We start from the raw sequence: 16,818 nt of genomic DNA, 5'->3' as shown, positions 1-16,818 counted from the left end.
TTGCCAAACACAGTTAGTATGCCAGTGGATCAAGTATAAACATCAAAAGTCAATATTTCACGCGTGGAATTCATAATATGGTTAGGAAGTTCTGATTTGTTCTTAAAGCACACATTTGTTCTTCAATCCACCTACTTGATCCTGAATTAGTAGGACTGACTTTCCTCCTCTGACTGACACATGCACAATGATCCACATTACCACCTGTAAATCCATGTTTCTGTAATGCCAAATAGTAAATTATGTGTTTAAACCCTGAATCACTATATTTTTGTTATAGTTTTCAAAATGAGTTGGATAATATGCAAACAGAATTTTCAGTGCTATGAGAAAGAAGTGGGTGCTAGTGGGACCAGCTGAGTTGCTTTTCGGAGACTGAATAGATACAATGGGCTGAATTGGCTACTTCTGTGCTGTAATTGTTCGAGGTGAGAAACAAAATCATGAGTGTATGAAAATTATCAATTGATATGCAGAATATCGATGCTGAGCATGTCAATACATCTTTTGTGTGTCATGCTAGTTTGTTTGATAGTAAGAAACCATTTGGGGAATTTTCTTTTTTTTCAAAAAAAAGTCTTCTGTATGCTTTGATTAGCGGTTGAGGTGTCTTTGCTGGTTGAACTGCTGGCTGATGTGAAATGAGTGCTTCACCAGAGTCTGTACATCAACCATAACTCATCAGAAATGTTTGTTGTGAGTTAGCACAAAAGGGTTCTGCGTCATTCTGAGGTCAGGAGCGTTGTGACAATTTGGCTAGGAATTTGTCCTCCCAGTGGCCAGTTTTTGTTGTACTAATGAGAGTGGTTTTGAAGGTCATTTGGCTGATGGGGGTGTGGTGGAACAATTTGACTATGTTTTGTAACGCCTCTGACACTAGAGTTTATTGAGAAGCTGGTCAATTTGCAGCATGTCAAACATTGCATGAGATAATAAAACTTTTATTATAAAGAGAGGATCTACGGGATTGGAGTTAGGCTGTGTTACTTTTGGAGGAGGGAAATCCAAGTGAAAGTGGCACGAAGTGCAAGGAATCTATTATTCTCCATAGTGTTAGCCTCTCTAAAAGATGAATGACTGCTGTTATCACTATAATTTCATCATCGAGTTACATAAAATGGAGTAGATTTTAGGGTTTTGTAGCAAAAGTGGTTTTCATATGCTTATTGAGAATCTAATACTTCCGTCAGTATCATTGCACTAGAGAGTGGCTTTTGTGTACGTGGCAAGCATCCAGAGGAGCAAGGCATTATGTCACAGTATTGTTCTCTAGATGAGTGCTTGTGGTTTTGATTTAAATGTTACAGTTTCTATTTGAGTGTTTGGAGCAAATAGTTACGTACACAAGATCATACTTTTGAAGTGAAAGTGCATATTGTCAATTTTCATGAGCTGACAAGTGAGCAGAATGAAAGTAAATTATGAGTGACATAAAAGGGCTGGATTGTTCTGATAGAGTGAGAGGCAGGACTATGGAAATAATTGAAAGTGCATTGCTATATTTAGTACAGCAGGTTTACATTGTGGCGTACGTGTCATTATTTCTTTTGATTTTTATTAAAATCAAGATAACAATATTGAAATGACATAGTAGGAACTGCAGATGCTGGAGAATCTGAGATAACAAGGTGTAGAACTGGATGAACACAGCAGGCCAAGCAGCATCAGAGGAGCAGGAAGACTGGCATTTCGGGCCTGGACCCTTCAGAAAATATTGAAATGAAAATGTTAAATATGCACTGCCACTGCTGCAGTATGATCATGCCATGGACCTCTGTGTGATAAGGCAGCAATATTGGGCTTAGTTGTTGTCATTCAATCTATTTGAATATTTCTGTATGAGATAATAACACCTCCTTACTTAACAAGTAAATCTATGTTCTCCAACTGAAACTCGGAATGTAACCAGTATTGACTTCTGTTTCTAAGATCACCCTGCTAATGACCTTAGGTCACGCTTTGAAGTGATGTTGGCAAACCAACATCTGGCATAGCTTTAGCGATAATGGAGGAAATATTCCCTGATGACTGCCCCGATCTAGAGGCATTGCTTTGGTCAAATCTCTGAACGAATGACTGACTGGTTGCTTTAGATGCATAATACTACTCCTCCAGGGAACCACTGAACAGATGTTATATGGGAGGTCTGAAAACTCCAGCAAAATTCTACATAACCAGTTGGATTTTAATGTAAATGTGTTTGCAAAGAGGGTTCTTGTGGCACAGCTGTAGTGTTCCTACCGCTAGACCAGGAGACCTGGGTTCAAGTCCCACCTGCTCTGGAGGTGTGTAATAATATCTCTGAGCAAGTCGACTAGAAAATATCTGTAAAGTGCCCACTGCTAAGGGGCTAATTTAACTGATTCTGCATTCCCAACAGGGAATCCACATCAAAACTCTGTTTTTGAGGGCCTATCCCTCTCACTGACACTTTGGTGGAACAATGAGTATTTTCTTTGTATGTCATTAGCAAGTGTTTGTTCCACAACCCACTGCGCAAAAAACTTCTTAATTCTGCTTAAGCATGCAGCTTCTGAATTCCACTGTTCTACAGTAGATTATCTGAAACTTCACATTCTTTCTAGAAGTCTTCCACAGGATATTGGCATGGCTGTCTATTTGTTGCCCATCCCTAATGTCTTTCTTGAACTATTGTAGCCCACATGGTGCCGATACACAATAGTTCTCTCAGGAAGAGAGCTCCAGGATTTTGACCCAATGACAATGAAAGAATGGTGATTTAGTGGTGTATGCTTGCTGAAAAATCTTCACGTGGCGATGTTTTCATGTCTGCTACCTTTGTTCTTATAGGTGGTGGCGGTCATGGGTTTTGAAAGTACTATCAAAGGTATTTTGAGGTAATGTAATGCTAATGCGTCCAGTTGATGGTGCACTTTGCCGTCACTGTGCATCAGTGTTGGAGTGAATGAATGTTTGGTGTGGATGAGATGCTACTTCAAAGCTGGTTGCTTTGTCCTGAATGGTATTTAAACTGCTTGAGTGTTGTTGAAGCCGTACTTATCCAGGCAAGTGGAGGGTAGTCATCACATGCCTGATTTTTGTCTTGAAGCTCATGGGCAAGCTTTGAGGAGTCACGAGCTGAGTTGCACACCTCTGACCTGCTCTTATAGCAACAGAATTTATATGGTTGATCTGGTTCAGACGCTGGTCAATTTTAATTCCCGTGATGTTGGTAGTGAGTGAGTTAACTTCATTGAGGCCGGTATCCCATCACTAAGTCACCTTTTATTTACATGGACACAGTGCATGGACTCTGACCAGCTAGCTTAGAGCCAGTCCCTGGAGTGAGGAGAATCTCTGAGATTGGCTCCCTGATTGGCCTCTGGTTAAAAGCCCCAATCAGGGAACCCTTACTCAATGACATCCATCTTGCCCTTATTCCAATCACTACAGTGAGGGGTTCAAGGATGTTCATGCATTGAAGTGAGCAGGATATAGTTGGATTCTATCTCTATTGAGATGGTCATTGCCTGACACTTGTGTGACATATAACTAACTTATTACTTAGTCCAATTCTGAAAGTTGTCTAGGTCTTTCTGCATATGGACACAGACTTTTTCAGTATCTGACAAGTCTCAAAAGATGTTGAACATTGTATAACCAAAAGCAAATATCCTTACCTAGGAACACTTGCAATCATGTCCTGGGGCTGAAATGATTGACCTCTGACAACCATAACCATCTTTCTTTGTATCACATGGAGTGTTTTCCCCCAATTCCCATTGATTCCAGTTTTGCTCAGGCTCCTTAATGCTTCTTTGATGTCGAGGGCAATCTCTTTCACCTCACTTCTGGAATTTGACTCTTTTGTCCATGTTTGAATGAAGTCTGTCATGGTATCAGGAGCTCGGGAACCCTGGAAGCATCTACAGTGTGTCAGTGAACTGTCATGGACAGATTGAGAATTTTAAAACAAATCTCTCAATTCTTACCACCTATCCATAAGAAGATTCTTGTTTTAATTTATTCATTTTTTAAAAAAAGAACAGTGTGGGCATATTTCCCTCATTGCCTATGTTTGTGAGTTCTGACTTAGAAGGACCAGAATAACACAGGTAAATTTAAAGCAGAACCAGTGTTTATTACACGTACTCCAGGCAGGGGAGACCTCATACAAAAACATTCGTACAAACATACATGGAGAGATGGAATCAGAAAGATGAAGAGACATTTCAGCCAACGGTGACTTAAGTACAAAAATAACAGAGGGGTGCTAACTTATCAATGTCCTTGCTTTAAAAATGGAGTGCAAAGTTGGAGTTAGCAGTCTGGAATTCCTGGGGTTCTGAAGAAGAGTCATTTGTTCAAAACATTAACTCTGTTTCTCTCCCCAGCACTTTGTTTTTGTTTCTGTTTCTGTTTCTATTTCCGATTTCTAGCATCCATGGTATTTTGCTTTCATTTCACTGGAATTCCTTTGTGGGAATGGGTTGCGTGACTCAACAGCAGTTGAGTTTTTGAGAGTATGTTCTCTTTAAAAACCTTTGCAAAAGTTTGCAAGTCCTTTGAGGAGGTTTTGCTGAGATGTGACTTCTACTTGAGTTTGTGACAAAAGGAAGTTTTTATTTGCAGAATGCACAAATACAGATGGTGGCTGCTCTTAACAGGCCAGAGGCTTTTCCTTTGTAGTTCAGAGCTAGGTATGTTGGTTTTGCAGTGTATGTGGCATAAAGCAATGCTAACCACTTAACTACTATTTCAAAATTGACTGAATAAAGTTCCGAACGTGTGGGCAACAATCAAGAGTAGGCGATTTGGCCCCTTGACCCCTCTCCACCATTCAATGCAAACATAACTGTTTTGTGGTTTGAATTCCACATTTTCACCTTTCCCTGATGACCTTTGTTAGGCCCAATACTGTGGGAGTCCAGTGACCAAGCTGCTTTTGGTGTGGGTGTTATTGGCAGTGCAGTGTTGGCAAAATAAGCGTTACCATCAAAACAGAGGCTTGCAGAAAACAACCGTTTTTGACCCATTCTAAAGATTTAGTGGAAAATTATTAATGCACAACCTTTTATAAGATGCAATTCTATTGCATAGGGACTTTTCTTGGAGAGAGACACCTCTGTTGCAGCTCCTTAGATAATAGTTTAGCTTCCAGTCTCATCAAGAGGTACATGAAGCAATGATTGGCTGATATTGATGACTTAGAACTTCTGGAAAGTTACCGCTAAGTCCAGCCACATGAATGCATCAACCATCTTTCTGGGCTGTTGAATGTGTTTTTAAATCAGTTACTGAATATTTGTATTAACAATTTTCTTTACTGCATTTGTGATAGAGCAAGTTGTTGCTTTCTATGTGTTGTTTGGTAACACTGTCAGTGACACCTTCTATCACTATGCTGATGATCAGGAACAGCCTAACTGGATGGTAATTGGTTGGGTTGGATTTTACCTGCTTTTTGATATATTTGGCAATTTTCCACATTGCTAGGTAGATGCCAGTGTTATTTTCTTTTAAATCATCATGGGATATGGGTGTCCATGGCTTGGCCAGTCTTTATTGCCCATCCCTAATAGTCAACCTGTCTTCTAAAACTGCTGTGGTCTATATAAGTACACCCACTGAGCTGTTCTGTTTCAGTGTTATTGCAGGAATGTTATCAGGACCTATAGCCTTTGCATCATCTAGTGTCTTCAGTTTTTCTTGGTATGACGTGGAGGGAATCGAATTGACCGAGTGCCGCCATCTGTCATGCTGGGTGGAGGCCCAAGATTGATGTGCTGGAATCTGCCATCATTGATGAAGGGGAAAATTATGGAACCTTCTGTTCTAATTAGTTGTTTAACTGCTGCCTAGCTATCACAACTGAATGTGGCAGGATCGCAGAGTTGAGATCTAATCCATTGGTTGTGGGGTTGCTTACCTATGTCTGATGCATGCTGTTTATGCTGGTTGGTAAGTCAGTAGTCCTGTGTTACAACTTCACAGAGTTTACACCTCATATTTAGGTAGGCCTTGTGTTGAATTCTGGCATTCTGTCCTGCAATTCTACATTGAACCAGAGTTGATCCTAGCCTTGATGGTAGTGACAGTTTGGGGACTTTACCGAGGTTACAAATTGTGGTTAAAAACAATTATGCTGCTAATGACCCACAGTATAGTCTAAGGTCTGTTTGAAACCTCTTCCATTTGATACATGATAATGGCCACACTACACAACAGAAGATCTCCTCAGTGTGAAGATAGGACTTTGTCTTCACATGAGCTGCGCGGTGGTCACTCCAACTGATACTGTCATGGACAGGTGCATCTGTGACAAGCAGCTTGGTGAGACTGATATCAAGTTGGTGTTTCCTCACTGTTTGCTGCACACCCAGTCTGGAACTGTGCACTTTATGACTTGGCTATTGAGTCATCTTTGGTGATGGTCATTGAGGTCTCCAACCTAGAGGGAATTCTGTACTTTGTGTAAAACATGGAGGAGTACTGATTCACCAATCAAAAGGAGGGGCAGGTGAATGGGGGTAATTGGCAGTAGATTTCCTGGCCCATATTTGACCTGATACTGTTCCAGGTTGTGGGTGTCCAAGTCAATGATGAGGACTCTCAAAGAACCTTTGTCTCCATTATTTACCACTGTGCTCATACCTGAAATATATGCAGATTTGTTGTGGATCAACAGAAATTATGTTAAATTGGAGAAAGATGACTCCTCCAGTACTAGTGGGAGCAGTGGATACTGCCACTTTTGTGTAATGTGATTAATGACTGCCACAGACGAGATGCAGTGGCATTTACAACAGGCGGATGATGGAAAGCCTGCCAATCAACTAGGTGGAGTTGCATTCCTTTAAACACTGCTAGTAATTCACAGAGGCTTTCACCAGGAATATTTGCTTGCAACTTTGGCAAGGTAGATGGGGTGAACAATGGCTTGTCAGGGAGGTGGGGGAGTTTGGGTGCAGGAGATTGGGGGAAGTGGCTTTTTACAGTAGATACTGAGTTCCTGTGACTGAGGGACCCCATCCCCTGCAAGGCCGTAGGTAAACCTGATTAAGTCTTCCTGGATAGCCTTCAGGAAGAACAGGAGGCCTGTGTGAGCCCACCATTAAATCTTTGAGGGCTGAGATGATTGATCTCGAGTGAGTTGTTAATGAGCGGAATAAACATCCTGCCAGAAGTGGGTGGGATTTGAGATTTGTACCTTCCTCCCTGCAGCCCCATTTAAATGTTGGCCTGCTGCTGGCAATTGGATTGATTCACTTGCCATGTGCCGACTGCAGAGGACTCCATGAAATTCTGTCATTACTTTTTTTTTGTTTTGAACGCACAGAAGTGGGCAATAGGGATAACTCTGCCATCTGTAAACTTGGGGCACAAAGTCAGGGAAAACTGACTCATTTCCAGCATCGGCAGTTCATACTATCTTATTTCAGAAGTAGTGGACTTTGAGATTATCAAGTCAAAGTTTTCACCAGTATGATGGCAACCAACGATAAAATTATTCCTGAAAAATTGTCCACTATGGTCAGAGATTTAAAGCGCAGGAGATTTAGAAGGAAGACAAAGCATGAGGGAAACTTGTGAATCCGAAGCATATTGGAACTATGTTGGAGAGGTTGCAAAATATTCCCAAAAGGGAAAGGGACCAGCAGGAGGTCGTTGTACACATTGGAACTAACAACATTGGAAGAGAAAAGGATGAGATTCTGAGGCGACAATATAGAAAGTTAAAAAGGAGGTCCTCAAGGGTAGTAATATCCGGATTACTCCCAGTGCCATGAGTGATTGAGGGTAGAAATAGAAAGATCGAGTAGATGAATGCATGGCTGAGGAGCTGGTGCAGGGAGAAGGATTGGATCATTGGAATCTCTTCTAGGGTAGAAATGACCTCCATAATAATGACAGATTGCACCTGAATTGGAAGAGGACTAATAGACTGTTGGGGAGATGTGCTGAAGCTGCTTGGGAAGATTTAAACTAGTAAGGGGTGGGGTGGAGATCCCAGGGGTAGTGAGGAAAGAGATCTTTGAGACTGGTACAGTTGGGAAAAGGAGCAAGTCAAACAGTCAGGGCAGGCAGGAACAAAGCCGAGAACGAGGTAGGACTGATAAATTAAACTGCATTTATTTCAAATTGAGGCCTAACAGGTAAAGCAAATGGACTTGGGGCATGTTTGGGGAACATGGGACTGGAATATCATAACAATCACAGAGAGGTGGCTCAGGATGTTCCTGGGTATAGATGCTGTAGGAAAGATAGGAGGGGACAGCAAAAGGAGGGTAAGTGGTATTTTTGATTAGGGATAACGTTATGGCTGTACATAGGGAGGATACTCCTGGGAATACATTCAGGGGAGTTATTTGGATGGAACTGAGAAATAAGAAAGGGATGATCATCTTGACCCCTCAATAGTCAGCAGGAAATTGAGAAACAAATTTGTAAGGTGATCTCAGTTATCTGTTAGAATAATAGTGTGGTTATGGTAGGGTATTTTAACTTCCAAATATAGTGTTAAGGGCTTGGAAAGAGAGGAATTTAAGTGTGTAAAAGAAAATTTTCTGATTTCGGTATGTGGATGTACCTGCTAGAGAAGGTGCAAAACTTGACGTACACTTGGGAAATAAGGTAGGGCAGGTGACTGAGGTGTCACTGGGGGAGCACTTTGGTGTCAGTGACCATAATTCTATTAGTTTTAAAACAATGATGAAAAAGGATAGACTGGTTCTAAAAGTTGAAGTTCTAAATTGGAGGAAGGCCAATTTTAACAGTACTAGGCAACAACTTTCAAAAGTTGATTTTTGTGGGGTGGGGGGGGGTGGGCGTAAAGGGACGGCTGGAAAATGGAAAACCTTCAAAAATGAGTTCCTTTTAGGGTGAAGGGCAAGGCTGGTAGGTGTCGGGAATGCTGGATGATTAGAGAAATTGATATTTTAGTCTAGAATAAGAAGGAAGCATATGTCAGGTATAGACAGCAGGGATTGAGTGAATCTCCGAAAGAGTATAAAGGCAGTAGGAATATACTTAAGAGGGAAATCAGGAGGGCTAAAAGGGAATGTGAGATAGCTTTGGCAAATAGGGTTAAGGAGAATCCTAAAAGATTCTACAAATACATGAAGGACAAAAGAGTAACTCGGGAGAGAATAGGGCCCCTTAAAGATCAGCAGGGCCACCTATGTGTGGAACTGCGAGAGATGGGGGAGATAGTAAACGAATATTTTGCACCAGTGTTTACTGTGGAGCAGGATATGAAAGATACAGTACTTGGGGAAATAAATCGCGACATCTTGAAAAATGTCCATATTACAGAGGTGGTGGTGCCGGACATCTTAAAATGCATAAAGGTGGATAAATCCCTTGGACCCGATCAGGAGTACCCTAGAACTCCGGGAAGCGAGGGAAGTGAATGCTGAGCCCCTGCTGAGATATTTGTATCACTGATAGCCACAGGTGAGGTGCTGGAAGACCACAAGTTGGCTAACGTGGTGTACTATTTAGGAAAAAGGAAGGTGGAAAGGGAAAGCTGGGAAACAATAGACTGGTGAGCCTGACGTCGGTGGTGGGCAAGTTGTTAAAGGGAATCCTGAGGGATAGGATTTACATGTATTTGGAAAGGCAAGGATTGATTAAGGATAGTCAAGATGGCTTTGTGTATGGGAAATTGTGTCTCACTAACTTGATTGAGTTTTTTTAACTTAATGAGGATTGATGAAGGCAGAGCGGTAGATGTGATCTACATGGATTTCAGTAAGGCATTCGACAAAGTTCCTTATGGTAAACTGGTTAGCAAGGTTAGGTCACATGAAATAGAGGGAGAACTAGCCATTTGGATACAGAACTGGCTCGAAGGTAGAAGACAGAGGGTGGTGGTAGAGGGTTGCTTTTCAGATTGGAGGCCTGTGATAGCGGTGTGCCACAAGGATCAGTGCTGTGTCCACTGCTTTTCATTATTTATATAAATGATGTGGATGTGAACATAAGAGGTACGGTTAGTAAGTTTGCAGATGACACCAAAATTGGGGCGTAGAGAACAGCAAAGAAGATTACTTCAGAGTATGATGGGATCTTGATCAGATGGGCCAATGGGTCGAGGAGTGGCAGATGGAGTTTAAACTAGAGGGCATAGGTTTAGGGTGAGTGGGGAAAAAAATTAAAAGGTACCTAAGGGGGCAACTTTTTCATGCAGAGGGTGGTGTGTGTACGGGATGAGCTGCCAGAGGAAGTGGTGGCGACTAGTACAATTACAACATTTAAAAGGCATCCTGGATGGGTATATGAATAGGAAAGGTTTAGAGGGATACGGGCCAAATGCTGGCAAATAAGACTAGATTAATTTAGGATATCTGGTCAGCATCTGGTTGACAAAACAGATAGTAAGAGCTCCACATGAAAGAATATGATAAACAGCCTGCAAGGGAAATGAAAATCAAGACACAACCTTTACAATTACATTGGGATAAAAGGGCATGATCAAGACTGATGTGAGCCCTTTTAAAAACTAAAGACTGTGATATATTCAATGAAAATAAGGGAAAAAAGTAATGAATTTAGTGGAGGAACAGGATAGAATGACACATTTCCTAAGCAAATAATATTGATCAGAAAACAGGAGCTTAATAAACATTGTGAAAGCTAACCAATAATACAGAAGAATGGCACATTCACAGGACCACATTGTTTTTGTTTGTGTCTCAGGATTTTAAAGGAACTAACAATATTGCAGATGCCCCTAAGTATACCTTTCCCAGGTTCTTCAGATACGGGAGCTATTCCTATAGATTAGAAAGTTGCAAACGTTATTCCATTTTCGAAGGAGAGAATCACAGACAAGTAAACATTTCTTGGTGTGGACTTGCTAGAGTCTATGGTGAGTGACCGACACCGTGCAACTTTCAACTGTATCAGAGAGATTCAGCATAGATTTGTAGAATGTATTTCAACATAAAACGTTTGTAAATGGTGAAAAACTAGAAATAGAGGAGATCGCTTCAAGATCCAATGTAGATCATTAATATGTCATGGACAGGCACAGAAAATTATAAAAGGGAGGGAGCTTTTTATTGGCTTTTACATGGGGAGGGCTAAAATTCAAGCTAGAAGTTCCACTGCACCAGCAGCAGTGAAAACAGTTTTGGGTATTAGACCTTCGAAAGATTATACTAGCCTTGCAGGGAATGCAGCATACATTTACCAGAATGATATGAGAAAAATACTTGTGTTATAAAGCAAGAAGAGATTAAATAAACTAGGGTTTCATTTCTGAAACTTGGAGGATATGTGATGATTTGATGGAAGTATTAAAAGTATGAAGAGGAACAGGTCAGAAGAGAGTCAGAAAAGCTATTTAAGTTTGTTGGTGTGCCTAAGACTAGAGGACATAGTCTCAACATTAGAGCCAAACTAGGAAACAATTCTACAACTCTTACAAGTTTGGAACTCTCACAAAGAGCCATTTATGTTAGACCAGTTCTAATTTTATATCTGAACATTGTTATCCAAACATATCCAAAGAGGAGGTGTGGGGCAAATGTTGGTGAATGGACCTAGGTCAAGCCATGATCTCATGGAAAGATGCATGGAAAGCTAAATGGCTTTTCCTTGGTCCTTTGCTCCAAGACTGTTCACCTGACTTTGGCCATTCATCCAGAGACTTCATTCCTTTCAACGCACATCTATGTTTTTCTTTCCAGCAATTCCTTGACTTCTCTCCAAACATCCTCGGGGTGGGTCAGGGTCTTGTGTGAAGAGCAGCTGAATACAATTTTACCTCCACATTTTGCTGATTTGAACCTATGCTATCTTGGATTAGCATGAAGTTGTGCCCTGACTTTACTTCATTGAATTATTTACATTCATTTAGAAAGAATAGCAGCATCTTAGTTGATTCTTTTCAAGCCTAAGTTTCCAACAATTTCTCCTCATTGAGCAATCAGAGATGTTAAGCTCCCAGATCTGAAATTGACTGGTTTCCTTCTCCCACCTTTCTTAAAGAGTGGAAAGTTGCAGATGTTACTCCAATCTACAGGATGTGATCATGTAATAATGTTTCAGTGTTGTTGGGATATGAATATTGGCAACGTCACTGGTAGCTCTTCCTTGCTTTTCAAAGTTGTGCCACTGGATCTTTTTCATGTACCTATGTGGAGACGGATCTGTTTTGGTGTAACATCTCACATTAAAAACTCCTTTTTAACAGTGTAGTGCCCTCTCAATACTGCACAGAACTGCAACTTAAATTATTTGTTCTAGTCTTTGGAGAGGGACTTGAGCACACAACCTTTTGACTTGGAGCTAAGCTCCTTTCCACTGACCCACAATTGAAGGAGTGATCTGAATGGGGTGGCAGTTCGTTGATTCAGCAGCCTCCATTGTAGCGCAGTTGAAAGTGGACCAGTCCACTGTTCTGACCATACCTACTGGTTTCAGGCTGTCTGGGGAGGGAGTCACAGAGGAGAAATGGATATCCTGTGAAGCTGGAGATAATCATTGCACATTACTTGGCTGTACTACAGATTTTTATTATCTGACTAATGAGCATGTGTGTTGGAGACCTGGGACCAAGTTGCCTGGCTATAAGCTGCCTTTGGGGAGGAATATGGACTTTAAAATGGATTATCTAAGGAGAGGAAAGTACTTAAAATATGCTATTTTTTGCCCGCCCCCAGTCAATCTATCTTCCCCATTCACTGCCAGTTACATTGTGAGTAGTACTACAATGGCAGTGATCTAAAAATATTGGATGGTAAATCAGTATTGCTAAACAAAGAGTAATTATGAATTTTATATTTATTTTGCTCAGACTGACGAGTTTAATTAATGTTCTTGGACCTTCCCATGGGAGTCAAATTAATTGTGGGATATTTGCTTGTTCTGCAGGAAGCAGATTCCTTGTTGACAGTAGAGACTAATAATAAACCGGTGTAGTCTTTTTAAAAAAAACACAGATTGGGGAATGAGGCTGTAACTATACAATGGAGTACAGTAATTAAGTTCTGGGTCTTATTCAGTGGCAGGCTGTCCAAGTATTTCTTCTTTGTAGTTACTGATTTATTGTTCAACATGCCTGACAGTTAGGCATGTGAGGATTTAAATACTTTGTTGACATGGTAGGGAATGCAGAAAATAGCAAAATGCTACAGCTGTCTATGGTGCTCAGCATTTCTATGATTTTTTTTTTTTCTCCCCCTCTGCTTTTTTTTTGATGCAATAGCTAAGACTTGCCAGCCTGCTTCTGAACTGTGTCAAAGCTCTGCCATATTAAGTAAGATGAACCAGGGCAGGACCTACACACTTAATAGTAGGGCCCTGGGAAGTGTTGTAGAAAAGAGAGATCTAGGGATATAGGTACATAGTTCCTTGAAAGTGGAGCCGCAGATAGATGGGTGGTGAAGGCATTTGGCATGCTTGTCTCAATTGGTCAGAGCACTGAGTCCAGGACGTCATGTTATAGCTGTACAAGACATTGGTGAGACCACCTTTAGAATACTGCACTCAGTTTTGATCACCCTGCTATAGAAGGATGTTATTAAACTGAGGATGCAAAAAAGGTTTACAAGGTTGTTACTGAGACTGGAGGGCTTGTGTTCTCTGGAGAGGTTGGGTAGGCTGGGACTTTTTTTTTTCCCCTGGACCATAGGAGGCTGAGAGGTGACCTTTTTCGAGATTTATAAAATCATGAAGGATGCAGATAAGCTGAATAGTCAAGGTCTTTTTCCCCAGGATAGGGGAATCTAAAACTAGAGGGCATAGGTTTAACATGAAGGGGGAAAGATTTAAAAGGGACCTGAGAGACAACTGTTTCATACAAAGGGTGGTGCATGTATGGAATGAACTGCCAGAGGAAGTTGCAGAGGCAAGTACAATTACAACATTTTAAGACATTTCAACAGGCTCGTGGATAGGAAATGTTTAGAGGGGTATGGGTCAAATGCAAGCAATTGGGACTAGTTCAGTTTAGGAAGTCTGGTTGGCATGGATGAGTTGGGCTGAAGGGTCTGTTTCCGTGCTGCATGACTCATAATGATACTTGCTTCCTCCTCCCATTTCCTGCAGTTAAGAGACAGACAACGTGGAATATCCATGCCTATTTTAACCATCTCCAAAAGAGATCTGACTTATTCTTTCTCCCTAGTGCATTAGTGATGCTCGATGCCAAGGAGGCCTGCCTATTCCTTGTGAACAGCATTCCTAGAGATAGCAAGAGATCCAATTGGTATTTAAGCTACTCAAAGGCTGTTTGCAGATGAACAATTGCATATGAACAGTTACTTATTACAGATGGCTAAAAAAAATTATTCAGCGACAAGATTAAATGCCATCACCAGAGTGTTGGCGCAGGCCTCAAAGCTGCTTTGCACCCCTCATTTTTTCTTCCTGTTTGAATGGATTACTCTGAAGTCTTGAGAAATTGACGAATTCCAATGTTTGTTTTATTCTTCTGGCCTTTCCTGTGTATCACTTTCAAAACAGTCGGGAGTTGACCTAACACAGCACTTCTTACAGGATTTTATAATGTACCCATCATAATTGTCAGAAATTGTTAATGCCCCATGTGCTGGCGTATGTTATGAGGTTTGGATTTATGATGTTGAGAGTCATTGAGATGGATATTAAAATATCACACTTTCCTGCTTCTAGCTTAGCCTGGCACTCTAGTCTGGACTTTGCAGAATAATTTTTCTCCTTTAGCCTTTATCCTGTTTGCAATTTCCCATTTTCAATTCTGTCTCAATCTGCTCCTCCTACCCTTCTAAAAAAGTGTTTAAAAGTCTGTCTTTTTTCATCAGCATCCCATTGCTCAGAAGACTTATGACTGGTAGTAAAATTAGTTTTGATTTCCATTCCGTTCAAATAACATAAGTCTTGGTCTTTTATTCCTTGCTTGTATTTTTCCAGAATGGTAGCAGTGAGTGAAACAGGGAATGTGCATTAATTAAGTCCCATTCTCTGGGAAGGTGCACTGATTTTCTACAGTTTTCTGGTGACATGGAAAACTTGAATACTGAGGTGGCTAGCCTTCTGGTTAAGGTTAACATCTCAACACTACTGATGAGAGCCAGTAAGTGACAAATGACATCAATGACAAGCCATACTTTCCATCATAACAAAAGTGATGTACATCAGGCTACTGGGAGTGGGGTGTCCTTTGATCGTTAGATATTATGATATCTGGCTTGTAACTATTGTGGTGTTTTTCATAGTTTGTTCATTTCAAAATAAGATTGATACATGTTTCAGAATGACAAGTAAAGTACTTTAAGGTTAATTTTAGTTTGTACATAAACTACAAAAGGTAGAGCATCTGTTGCCAAATCACTTTAAACCAAGATGGATAATGGTGTCTTTGTGTAGAAGTCTCTTCCTGTTTATTCCAGTAAGTACATCAATCACAAAATCTTCAAGATGATGATTTAACTCCTTGGAAAGGCAGGGTTCCACGTTTCCAGTAATTAGCTGGTTATGACTGGTGATGTCCTAGCACAAAGTCATAGAAATTGGTGTTTATCTGTGATTTAAAAGATCTCGATGTTAGATTCCTCAGATTGTATGTTCAGAATGGCTCCCTCTCCCGAAGTGGGAGAGACACAGAAGGCTCTAAAAGTAATGTGCTGCATAGAAGCTAAATTCAAAGCGTGATAGTTACTTAGCATTAGCGTAAGCCTGGATGTTTTCCAGGTCATGCAGCATATGGAAATGGATTACTTCTGCATCTGCAGATGTGTGAATGATGTTGAATGTTGTGCAGTCATCAGCAAATGTTCCCACTTCTTGTGTTATTCCGGAGGTCAGTTGGTTGATGAAGCAGTTAGATGTTTGGGCCTCGGACACAACCCTGAAGCACTCCTGTATAGATGTCCTGGGACTGAGATGATTGACCTCCAACAATCACAACCATCTTTTTGTGCTGGGTATAACCCCATCCAGTGGTGGGCTTTCCCCCAATTCCCATTGACATCAGTTTTACAAGTCTTACTTTACACTCAGTCAAATACTGCCTTGACATCAAAGGCAGTCATCTTCCCCTCCTGAGTTTAGCTTTTTTTTACCCCATCTTTGGACCAAGGCTATAATAATAATCTGCAATGTGGGTTACACTGGTCAGGCTAACATCCATTGCAATATATTTCCAAATCCGGATAGTGTGTGGTTTGAAGAGGATCTTGCTGGTGGTGATGCTCCCATCCATCTCCTGCCCTTGTCCACCTCGACGGTAGAAGTCGTGGGTTTCAAAGATGCTGACGAAAAGTCTTGGTGAGCTGTCCAGTGAATCTTATAGATAGCACACACTGCAGTCACTGTCTGTCAATGATGAAGGAAGGGAATGGTGAAGGTGGTCGATAGGGTGGCAATCAATTTGGCTGCTTTATCCCAGATGGTGACAAGTTTCTTGAATGTTGTTTTCTGTTGTCACTTAATAGCACATCATCACTTTGCTGATGATTGATAATAAACAGTGGTCAAGTTTGATTTGACTTGCTTTTTATGGATTGGAATATACCTGGGGAGTTTTACATTGTCAAGTAGATGCCAGAAGAAACAGCTTGGCTAGGGGGCACACTTAGTTTTGACAAACAGGCCTCAAGGATGACTGCAGGAATGTTGTCTGGGCCCATAGCCTTTGCAGTATCCAGTGACTTCAGCTGTTTCTTGATATCGCGCAGAATGAATTGAATTGACTGAATGCTGGATACCTATGGAAGAGAACAGAAATGGATCATCCACTTGACACTGCTCATCGGTTTCAAATGTTTCAGTCCCATCTTTGCACTGATGTGCTGGGCTCCTGCAGCATCGAATTGGTTGAAATTGGGCATCTGTGATGTCTGAGACTTCAGGAGGGAGCAACATTTG

General features: G+C 41.0%; 1 protein-coding gene across 1 annotated transcript in view; it reads left to right on the top strand.

The window, feature by feature from the left end:
- The window catches only part of LOC125483516 (unconventional myosin-Ib-like), a 120,873-nt gene that overhangs the window by 80,574 nt on the left and 23,481 nt on the right, over positions 1-16,818 (top strand). The gene's annotated exons all lie outside the window — the stretch shown is intronic.

The sequence above is a fragment of the Rhincodon typus genome, chromosome 7, assembly GCF_021869965.1.
Source record: "Rhincodon typus isolate 14 chromosome 7, sRhiTyp1.1, whole genome shotgun sequence".
In the NCBI taxonomy this organism is placed as follows: domain Eukaryota; kingdom Metazoa; phylum Chordata; class Chondrichthyes; order Orectolobiformes; family Rhincodontidae; genus Rhincodon; species Rhincodon typus.
The sequence above is the reverse complement of the archived record's forward strand: the minus strand, read 5'-3'. Positions and strand labels throughout refer to the sequence as shown.